Genomic DNA, 12,513 nt, shown 5'->3' on the forward strand with positions numbered 1-12,513 from the left:
TCGCAGACCAGAAATAAAACGATCTCTGAACCGTGCCGGACGCTCCTCTGCCGTGAATTTGCACGGCACAGCCGAATGCGATGCGCGGCCAGCACGAGTGGACTCAATTCGACACCCGATCCGTGCCTCGCTCACTTCCCCCCCCCCCCTGCCACTGATCTTGTCATTTCCGGATCAATTGCAAGCAGGTTTCGACGCGGGACGGAAGGATCGCCTCGCACACCGCCATCTATGACCGCAACAATGGGCGATGACCCTCGGCCTACACACCGTAGACGACCTCGAGAGCCCAGACCGCCGTCCGAGTAATTGCATTGCCACGCTCGCCCACGACCCGCGCCGCAGACCGTGCGCATGGCCGTGCGTGCCTGGCCCATCGGGATGACCCCTAGACCATCTGCTGTGCCCCGACCATCGAGACCTCGGACATTCTCCAGAGCTTGCGCGACGTCCAACGCCGCGTTCGAGCCGAAACGCGTATCCTCGATAAAACGAACAAGAAAATGAACCAAACGAACGAACGTTGCCCACTCGACGTGGCCGAAGTCGATTCCGACGAAGGCGGGCACGCGTACGTTTGCCATGCACCGACTCTTTGCCATGTTCGCGCTGGCGAGACCTTTGGCTCCGTAGCTTGGAACCGCACGGGTCATTTGCCGCCCTTACACACGCCGATTCGAAGATCCTCGTTCGCCAACTGTACTATACTGAATTGGGAGATGCTTAGCAGGCAGACACGAAGCGGAGGAACAGTCGAGCCGGGCTGTGTTGCACGAGTGCGAGCGCGGGCGTACTGTGCCCGCGGCTCCCCTTTATTCCGTACTCGGTACACTCACGAGCCGGCCGACTCCAGCATTACTACGACGCCTCAGGCGGCGCGCACACCTCATATCCCTTGCCGACCCCACGGCCACCCCTCTCATCATCACGCCCACCATGCATCATCACCATGCCCTTCCCCATAGGCCCGCAGACTCCACCACAACTTCGGCCTGGATTCGGGATCAGCGATCAAATAATGTAAATCACGATTAATAAATATTTTTTTGATGATGCGGGAGATATCTTTATTAAAATTAACTTTGGGAAAAAAAAAATAATTGAATAAATAAATAAATAAACGATCACTGATCACTTCTGGTCAAGAATAAAAGAAATTAAAAGTTCTGGAAAGAGTTTCAAAATCACTCCCAGTAATGTTAAATACGAAGTAAACACTTCCTGTCATGAAAAAAACAATCACTTTCGGAAGTATAAAATTAACTTTGGGGAAAAAAAAAAATTGAATAAATAAATAAACACTTCCGGTCATGATCTCCCGGCATGCATCATTCCCCATGACAAAAACCGGAAACAAAAAAAAAACAGAAACAAAACAAAAACGGAAGCAAAGTGGTCATAGGCAACGACACGGATTCACGATGCCAGGGTATTGTGTTGTTTTTGTTGTTTCCTATTCTCTCATGTGCACGCGTTTAGTAATATTCACAAGATAGAAATAAAACCCAATCGTGTTTATACACCGCACAGCGTTTAACAACAACCGGAAGCAAAACGTCTTAGCTCACGACACGGATTCCAAATAGCCAGGGGTATTGTGTTGTTGTTGTTGCTTCCTATTCTCTCATGTGCACGCGTTAAGTATGAAGCTCACTGCGTTCGCTATTACTAGTGCGTGCCCACACGTGCCAGGCCGTACAGCCGTGCAAAGGAAAAAAAAATGGGAACGTCAATTGTGACGTCATAGCACCGTGTCCTTTCATTGGTTTGGTAAATAAATGGCCATAACTTGGGAAACAGCTGAAACGGATGAAGAAAAACGATATCAAACCTTGAAAAGGCACATACTCAGGGCCCCAGCAATATGCCTGGCAAGTTTCAATTAGATCAGACCAGTGGTTGTTGAGAAAGAGCGGTCACAGACAGACACACAGAGATTGCTGGAATTATAGATAGACTAGTACGTGCCCGTACGTGCGTGGCCGTACGTGCAGCAAAAATAAAAAATAAAAACTTTCAAACCGTGAGCCAGAAACAACAACCACACAGGCCGTTCCTTCGCTCTCGCGTGCCCGTACATGCGTGGCCCGGAAGTTCGCATATCGCAGTTACGATTATTCGCAATTTAGTTTTAATGGCCAATTATTCAATTAGCGCCAACGTATTTTGCCTTTTCGCAATGTCATCGCAAGGAAAAAGAGAAGAGAAGAGAGAAAAAAAAAACGTACGTGCAAAAAACAAACAAACAAAAACTACCCCCTCCCCCCCAAAAAAAAACCAACAACTTTCAAACAAATACACAGGCCGTTCCTTCGCTCTCGTAAACGACTGGATTGGGGCATTGTTTTGATCTATAAATGCGCATAAGAAATCGAGAAATTATTGGAATACACGAAGTCATCACGATCCGGAAGTCCGTACGTTGTAACCTGTAATGGGGATCGCAGCTGAGGTTCTCTTCCCCATCGGCCACGCCTCCACAGCAACGTTTCCTGTTATTGGTTCGTAAATAAATGGCCATAACTTGGGAACCACTTGTCCGATTAATATCAAACCTTGAAAAGGCACATCCTCAGGTCCCCAGCAATATACCTGGCAAGTTTCGATTAGATCGGACCAGTGGTTGTCGAGAAACAACGGTCACACACACACACACACACACACACACACACACACACACACACACACACACACACACACACACACACACACACACACACACACACACACATTGCTGGAATTATAGATGGATTATCCTGGTTATTTAACCATTGAAATCTGATAAACCGGCATCATCAGGGACGGGCGATGAACCCGCGAACACTTTTAAACGTCATCAGTTGATGTGAAATAATTTAAATAAATTTTTTGCAACTCCAGAATCAAAAGACGAAGATTTTGTTTGAATTATTGAAATCGATAATTCGTTAATTACAGTGTATTTATTTATTTAATACACTTCAACTTGACGGTGTTAACTTTGTTTTATTTCTTTGTTTTAGTTCTACCTGCATTGTGTCCCCATCGATCTGCTGTGCAGACTCCACCGTGCAGACCGTGCTCACCTGGTGACACATGTTGTGACGCCATTCCAGGTAAAACTAAAACTTCCAGGTAAAAAACCTGTGATGCTTTTGACTCAACCATGTTATTATCCTCATTGTTGTTGGTATGATTATTGCTGATACTATTATTATTATTATTATTATTATTTTGAAATGACGTCAATATTATTTACATTATCAATTATCATCGGACGGAATTGAATAATTTTTGGTTGTAATAAATGTCACGAAGAATGTCTGTGTGTATGTATGTGTGTGTTTGTGTGTGTGTGTGTGTGTGTGTGTGTGTGTGTGTGTGTGTGTGTGTGTGTATCTGTGTGTGTGTTTTCCCATATTATCCCTCCATGTGGAGTACTACTGTACTCCATGATACAAACAGCGTGCACACCTCCACCAGGCTAAACAGTTTATGGTTTGTATCCACTTATATTCCGGAGCTGGATCCGCACTTTCACCAACATCTAATCGGCTTCTTCTTGTCACTGACCCACTCAACCACCAAGTTTTGTCATAATCCGTCCACAACGTTGAGAAATATAATGCTGCATATCATTTTCCTCAATCTCACAAGGGTGAAGAATCACTTTAAAAAGAATAAAATACTCTTGTATCCGGATCTTCACCAAAATATAATCAATTATTCCTTGTCAGACCCGTCCACTAAATTTAATAGGAATCCGTCCGAAACTTTTTGAGATCTCGTGCTGCAGTCGTGGCCAAAAATATTGTTACCCTTGTACTTTATTCAGATAATTTACAATTTTCTCAAAAAATCAGTTGCAATTGACAGAAGTATTTTGTCTCCACAATTGTACATTTCACTGGTAATATTACAGAACCTTTCTTTTTGATTCATAACTTAATAAATCCTTTTAAATCAGAAAATAATAATAAATGGCAATCATAAAATTGTTTGCACCCTTGACTTAATATTGTTGTGGGCCGGGGGTCGGTTGCAAGGAACGACCGCCAGGTGGAGCAGTTGAGCCGTCTCCCACCGAACACCGGAATTGAAAGGTCGTCACCCCGGATAACTCCGGAGTCAACGGGTCACTTAAAGACCGTGATCGCCAATTCTCTGACGGCGTGGGGTAGGGTCAATAGCCAAATTTCAATATACCTAAGTACGCACGTCGTCAAATTACCGGGGAACTCACACCCTCAACGCACTCTGTCGAACTGGGTCGCTCTAGCGACCTCGGTCCAGTGTAACCGAGCGGAATTACCAGAGTCCGTCGGACTCAATGACAACTTACGGCACCGGCGGCCTCACTATTTCTCAAACCCGCACCGTGCTGGGTCAATGGGTGAAGGTGTGTTAACTTTGTTTTATTTCACGCCGTCAGATCTTCTGAAATAACAAATCGTACAACAAACGACAGACAACGAACTGGAACATTTAACAGGGGATTTATTTTACAATAATCGGGAAGGGAGACAGAGCAGAGTTATCACTAATAAGAAATGTAATTCACAATGTACAAGGCACTTAACGGTTTCTACTTACAGACAGGGCCCACAGACACACACACACACACACACACACACACACACACACACACACACACACACACACACACACACACACACACACACACACACACACACACACACACCCAAAAGAAAATGAACCCCGTGGGTCTTTATTCGGTCCTCCGCCGAGGAGGATAGTTCAGCTGGGGGACCAGGACCTTGTCGGGTACCTTCCTGCCTCGTGCGGTCACACCGACTTCAAACCACCATGGTGGGACTCGAACCCACAACCCCAAGTCCACGGCCCACGACCCTAGCTGCTCGGTCACCAGACTTGCCCTCTAATGGACCGCAGACCGCTCGAACCACGACCACCACGGTGAGCCCCTCAAAGGACCGCAGACCGCTCGAACCACGACCACCACTGTCTGCAGTCCTCTCGTCTTCTTCACACCTCTCTTGAGGTGGGAGCGATTTTCCTTCTTTTTGCCACTCGCCTCCCGATTGGACGGTGCGTCTCGGTGGGGGGGGGTGTCTAGGCGTCTCGGAGGCTCGCCCCCCGAAGCGGCTCTGTAGTAGCTTTCGGCACGCTGGCCTCCCATTGGCGGGGGCACGCGTGCGATTCTCGCCCTTCACTCATTGGGCAGAGGAAACACTCCATGCCCTTTTTTGGAGCGGGGCTCCGATCTGAGGCGATGGAAGCCCCGTCCACGTCTGTGCTCGGCACGCATGCTCGTGAGGAAGGCTGATGGTGGCAGGAGCGAAGGAGGGATTTAAGATGAAAAAAAAACTAACTATAAAGAAACTTCGCAGCACACACATGTAATTCCCGTAAGACATAGGGGATGGATTCGAACTATAAACACATACTTATCGAAATAACTGAACTGTGGGGACTGCTGTCTGTTTGTGTGCACAAGGCTTCCAAATCCGGAACAATATTTGGTATCACACGATGTTTGGAGAAAATAACTGCAGTTAAGCACTTCGTGTAGCAATGAATGAGCTTCCTACTCCTCTCTACTGGCAGGATGGCCCACTCTTCTTCTACAAACTGCTCCAGTTCTCCCAGATTTGAAGGGTACCTTCTCTGAACTGCCGTTTTCAGATCTCCCCACAGGTGATCAATGGGATTTAGATCTGGACTCATTGCTGGCCACTTCAGAACAGTCCTGTGTTTTATCTTGAACCATTTCCGGTGCTGTTTGAGGGGTCATTGTCCTGCTGGTACCACCCATGACATTCGACAGAAACCCAGCTTTCTCACACTAGGATGAACATTATGCTCCAAAATGCCTCCTTGGTAATCACCTGATTTCATGATGCCATGCACGCACTCAAGGTACCCAGTACCAGAGGCAGCACAGCAACCCCAAAACATCACTGAACCTCCTCCATGTTTGACTGCAGGGAAGGTGTTCTTTTCCTTGAAGGATTCAGTTTGTTTTCTGCAAACATAGAGATGACGTGCTTTCCCAAAAAGCTCCAATTTAGTCTCATCTGTCCACAGGACATTCTCCCAGAAGGATTTTGCCTTTTTCAGGTGTGTTTTGGTAAACTCCAGTCGGGCTTTCTTACGTCTCTCTCTCAGCAGTGGGGTCCTCCTGGGTCTTCTCCCATATAGAACCCCCTTTCATTGAGTGGGTGACGGATGGTGTGAGTTGAAACTGCCGTACCTTGTAACCGTAGGGCACGAACTCGGGCACGAACTCGGATTACCGCCGAGCGTTCCAGCGAGTGTGCGCTGGCTAACAAAGCAATTTATTGGGGTACAACTTCCCGTCTAACTATACTTGTGCACTGTATCAGACCAATACAGGAAAAGACAACCGAGACAGATTGGAAATGACAACAAATAATTATTTATTACAAGCACAAAAACCGACAAGCAAGCAATCATTTATAAGCAAGTATTTATAAGCAAAAAGGCACAAAAAAGTAGATTTATCCAAAACATGTGTTCTTATTCAATCTTACACAAAAGCCTTGGCCCTCATTCACTCAGGGCAGAAGAATAAAACAAGGACGTGAAAATAAAATAAAAGCAACGTATGGAGAATGGATGGGGAAGATGGGCAGTGGCGATGTGATGCGATGGGGACACACAGCCGTGTCCCTGAGGTACCTGGACCCAGTAGGCGAGTCCTTGCCAGCGTCCCAGAAATGCAAGCTCGATGTGTGACTCGTCCTCCTCTGCCTCAGCTTCTGGTGTCCAGACCCAGCAGGTGAGATCACTCCAGCATCACAGTTATCCAAGCTATATTGGCGACTCGTCCTCATCTGCCTCAGATTCTTCCACCTCAGGCTGCTGTTGATGAGGTTCCGCCGTTCACCCTCGTCCTTGGCTGATTGGATCGAGAGGGCGGACGACGCTCGTGGAAGGAGTGTTCTATTTCCACAGAAGCTCGACACCAACTGCTCGTGAAACCTTGCTTCCTTTCCCCTCACACGCTTTTGTTCCTTCCCTCACGAGCCTTCTCAGTCTTTGAGTCTTCTGCTCATGTGAGCTTTCCCTGTTTGCCCCTGTCGTTCTGCTCATCAGCCTCTCGACTCTCTGAGCCGTCTGCTCATGAGCTCTTTTTGTCCCTGCTCGTGCGAGCTTTCGCCGTTCACTTCTGCTCTGCCGGTCTGCTTCATCTTCTTCTTCACATCAGCTCTTCCCTCCTCCCACAAGCTTTCTCTCTCTCCCATTGGTCCCCACCCGATGGGGGCGGGTCCATGACGTCACTTGGGAAATTTGCTTCACTGTTCTGAGGAAACTTTCAACGAAGCCCCTAAAGCCGCGACAGAAGCCCCCAGCCCCCTCCTTCACGTGCACAACACCCACTCGTACTGTTCTGCACTGTACCACGCTCGCGAGAAGCGTCGCACCTCGCAGGCCACGACGAGCACGAAGCGCCATGAACATGCATGTGAGAGCACCTGATTGGTTAACGACCACAGACGGGTTGAACATGCCCAACGAAACAATGTGTGAATGGAGGGAACACGGAGAGGAATTCCGCCGGACCGAGGGATGACCGAATGGCCGTGGGGCTGAAGGCAAGACCGGTGGGATGAAGGAGGGACTGTTGAAAGGGTGTTGATGAAGGGGGGATTATTGGTGGACCGTTGAAACTGGCCGATGGGGTAAATGAGGGATAATTGAAAGTCGCAGAGGGATTGAACAGAACGATGATGTAAAGGAGGAAAGATTGAAAGTAACGGAGGGGGAGGGGGGCGGTGGGGAGAGTCGTTACACTGGAAAAAATACAGCCGAGCTAACACATGCCCCCCGAACAGCCCTTTGACAGCCCAGCCCTTTGGATCAATGACTCTCGATACAAAGACGAATTAAGTAACTGATCCTCGGGTCACCTACGTGTCCATGTATGGTCTCTCCCTGGGATAAGTTTTCCAAAACCATAATCTTACTCCTTCCCCTTTCTTGACTCGACCCGAGTCTGCCAACTCGTGTGCACATATTAGGTGTGGTTCCCTCTAGTACGGTTTACCTCACCTATCCCCTGAGTGTGACAATGCATACTTGTCCCACCTTTGAAAATAAGGCAAACTAATGCGTTGGATTCCTTCACTCAAACACATTCACACGAGATGGTTCTAAATACAATTTCATACCTAAACACACACCAGGTTGGCTTAAACATTTTCACAACAATTATTTACATACTTTGCACTGGTTCGGTCCCGAGTACAGAAGAGAAAACAAGAAAACGCTCTTCAGCTCTCTTCTGGGCAACAGGTGGCCATCAAATAAATGGTCCTTCACTTTTGAAGACAGTGCTTTGGGGGAAGTTATAAGGGGACAAGCCGGTAGGCGACGAGGGATCCGCGAGGATCGAAGTGCTTTTCATTCTGACCGATCCACTGACGAAGATTCGTTGCCAAGACGTATTGGTTCGTATACAATTGTTCCTCTGCCTTGCAAGATTTTTCCTATTGCGTATTTTGCCAACTCGCACTCCTCATAAAAAATGACGGTAAATAGACACCCGATTTTTGAAGGACTACCATTTGAAAAATAAAACCTAAATCAAAAATCGGGGCTCGAGTAAAATTTTCTAAATATCTCGAAGTGTTTAATTCCGAAGTCTCGTTTCTCGACATTCAAAACTGTAGGACAAGTATTGAAAATAGTGAACGCGGTTTTTCGGCCGCTGCATAGCAACGGGTGGTTGCTTAGCAACGAAACTCAAATGTTTCATTCCATATGGGCACATTCCCAGCCCATATGGCACCTGTCGCCAAGTTTCATCGAAATCGGTTTGCTGGTTTGTGCTGTGGAGCCTCGCTTTGCACACACACACACACACACACACACACACACGCACGCACGCACGCACGCACGCACGCACGCACGCACACACACACACACACACACACACACACACACACACACACACACACACACACGCACGCACGCACGAACGCACGCACGCACGCACGCACGCACGCACGCACGCACGCACGCACACACACACACACACACACACACACACACACACACACACACACACACACAGATGGAAAACCCGACAATAAGGGATATCTAGGGAATCCAATAAACAAGGGTACAGGTGAGATATAATAAATAATAAACAAGGGCACAGGTGAGATAAAATAAATAATAATCAAGGGTACAGGTGAGATATAATAAATAAGGGTACAGGTGAGATATAATAAATAATAAACAAGGGTACAGGTGAGATATAAAATATAATAATCAAGGGTACAGGTGAGATATCATAAATAAGGGTACAGGTGAGATATTATAAATAATAAACAAGGGTACAGGTGAGATATAATAAATAATAATGAAGGGCACAGGTGAGATATAAAAAATAATAATTGAGGGTACAGGTGAGATATAATATATAATAATCAAGGGTACAGGTGAGATATCATAAATAAGGGTACAGGTGAGATATAATAAATAATAAACAAGGGTATGGGTGAGATATAAATAATAAACAAGGGTACAGGTGAGATATAATAAATAAGGGCACAGGTGAGATATAATCAATAATAAACAAGGGTATCGGTGAGATATCATAAATAAGGGTACAGGTGAGATATAATAAATAATAATTAAGGGAACAAGTGAGATATAATAAACAAGCCGGTAGGTGAAGAGGGATCTGCTCGGATCGAAGCGCTGAATACGATGCTTTTCATTCTGACCGATCCACCGACGAAGATTCATTGCCAAGACGTATTGGTTCGTATACAATTGTTCCTCTGCCTGGCAAGATTTTTCCTAAAATTGCGTATTTTACCAACTGGCACTCCTCAGAGTGGAGATGGAGGAAAGTGTAAATGACAAACAGACGGAAAACCTGATAAACTTCTCACAATGCTCTTGTTTGACCACCTCCTGAGCCACACGTTATTTTTCATAAGCCACGCCCACTTTTTCATAGGTCACGCCAACTTTCCATAAGCCACGCCCACTTTCCTACACCACTCCCACTTTTCAGCAACCACGTCCACTTTCCCTAAGCTCCGCCCACTTTCCTGAGCCCCTCATAAAAAATGACGGTAAATAGACACCCTATTTTTGAAGGACTACTATTTGAAAAATAAAACCTAAATAAAAAATCAGGTCGAGAAAATTTTTTCGAAATATCTCGGAGTGTTTAATTCCGAAGTCTCGTTTCTCCACATTCAAAACTGGAGGACAAGTATTGAAAATAGTGAACGCGGTTTTTCGGCTGCTGCATAGCAACAGGTGGTTGCTTAGCAACGAAACTCAAATGCGCACATTCCCAGCCCATATGGCACCTGTCGCCAAGTTTCATCAAAATCGGTTTGCTGGTTTGTGCTGTGGAGCCTCGCGTTGCAGACACACACACACACACACACACACACACACACACACACACACACACACACACACACACACACACACACACACACACACACACACACACACACACACACACACACACACGGAAAACCCGACAATAAGGGATATCTCCCGAATCCAATAAATCTCACATCAAAGGTGAACTTCCTCCAATCGTCCACCAGGGGTACTTTTCACTTTATACAGGAGAGTATCGAGTATAATAAAATAAATCTCACATCAAAGGTGAACTTCCTCCAATGGTCCACCAGGGGGCTCTTTTCAATTTAAACAGCAGAGTAAACAATAAAATTAATCTCACATCAGTGGTGAACTTCCTCCAATCGTCCAGCAGGGAGCACTTTTCACTTTAAACAGCAGAGTAAATAATAAAATAAATCTCACAACAAAGCTGAACTTCCTCCAATCGTCCAGCAGGGAGCACTTTTCACTTTAAACAGCAGAGTAAATAATAAAATAAATCTCACAACAAAGCTGAACTTCCTCCAATGGTCCAGCAGGGGGCACTTTTCACTTTAAACAGCAGAGTAAATAATAAAATAAATCTCACAACAAAGCTGAACTTCCTCCAATCGTCCAGCAGGGGGCAGTTTTCACTTTACACAGCAGAGTCAATAATAAAATAAATCTCACATCAAAGGTGAACTTCCTCCAATGGTCCACCAGGGGGCACTTTCCACTTTAAACAGCAGAGTAAATAATAAAATAAATCTCACATCAAAAGTGAACTTCCTCCAATCGTCCACCAGGGTCCAGGGGGCACTTTTCACTTTAAACAGCAGAGTAAATAATAAAATAAATCTCACATCAAAGGTGAACTTCCTCCAATCGTTCACAAGGGGGCACTTTTCACTTTAAACAGCAGAGTAAATAATAAAATAAATCTCATCAAAGGTGAACTTCCTCCAATGGTCCACCAGGGGGCACTTTCCACTTTAAACAGCAGAGTAAATAATAAAATAAATCTCACATCAAAAGTGAACTTCCTCCAATCGTCCACCAGGGTCCAGGGGGCACTTTTCACTTTAAACAGCAGAGTAAATAATAAAATAAATCTCACATCAAAGGTGAACTTCCTCCAATGGTCCACCAGGGGCTCTTTTCAATTTAAACAGCAGAGTAAACAATAAAATTAATCTCACATCAGTGGTGAACTTCCTCCAATCGTCCAGCAGGGAGCACTTTTCACTTTAAACAGCAGAGTAAATAATAAAATAAATCTCACAACAAAGCTGAACTTCCTCCAATGGTCCAGCAGGGGGCACTTTTCACTTTAAACAGCAGAGTAAATAATAAAATAAATCTCACAACAAAGCTGAACTTCCTCCAATCGTCCAGCAGGGGGCAGTTTTCACTTTACACAGCAGAGTCAATAATAAAATAAATCTCACATCAAAGGTGAACTTCCACCAATGGTCCACCAGGGAGCACTTTCCACTTTAAACAGCAGAGTAAATAATAAAATAAATCTCACATCAAAGGTGAACTTCCTCCAATCGTTCACCAGGGGGCACTTTTCACTTTAACCAGCAGAGTAAATAATAAAATAAATCTGACATCAAAGGTGAACTTCCTCCAATCGTTCACCAGGGGGCATTTTTCACTTTAAACAGCAGAGTAAATAATAAAATAAATCTCATCAAAGGTGAACTTCCTCCAATGGTCCACCAGGGGGCACTTTCCACTTTAAACAGCAGAGTAAATAATAAAATAAATCTCACATCAAAAGTGAACTTCCTCCAATCGTCCACCAGGGTCCAGGGGGCACTTTTCACTTTAAACAGCAGAGTAAATAATAAAATAAATCTCACATCAAAGGTGAACTTCCTCCAATCGTTCACCAGGGGGCACTTTTCACTTTAAACAGCAGAGTAAATAATAAAATAAATCTCACATCAAAGGTGAACTTCCTCCAATCGTCCACCAGGGGGTACTTTTCACTTTATACAGGAGAGTATGGAATGTTATAAAATAAATCTCACATCAAAGGTGACCTTCCACCAATCGTCCACCAGGGAGCACTTTTCACTTTAAACAGCAGAGTAAATAATAAAATAAATCTCACATCAAAAGTGAACTTCCTTCCATCGTCCACCAGGGTCCAGGGGG

At 45.3% G+C, this 12,513-nt stretch overlaps 1 long non-coding RNA gene across 1 annotated transcript in view; it reads left to right on the forward strand.

The window, feature by feature from the left end:
- Positions 1 to 1,355: 1,355 nt before the first annotated feature.
- Positions 1,356 to 12,513, forward strand: part of LOC147006818 (uncharacterized) — a 51,560-nt gene continuing 40,402 nt past the window's right edge. Inside the window, exons 1-2 of the long non-coding RNA XR_015054589.1 lie at positions 1,356 to 1,429; positions 3,003 to 3,095. This is a non-coding gene — a long non-coding RNA (uncharacterized LOC147006818). The remainder of the gene's footprint in view (positions 1,430 to 3,002; positions 3,096 to 12,513) is intronic.

Source organism: Eptatretus burgeri, unplaced genomic scaffold (genome assembly GCF_056783735.1).
Source record: "Eptatretus burgeri isolate ZD-2024b unplaced genomic scaffold, Ebu_testis_v1 Ebu_testis_scaffold_3153, whole genome shotgun sequence".
Lineage (NCBI taxonomy): Eukaryota > Metazoa > Chordata > Myxini > Myxiniformes > Myxinidae > Eptatretus > Eptatretus burgeri.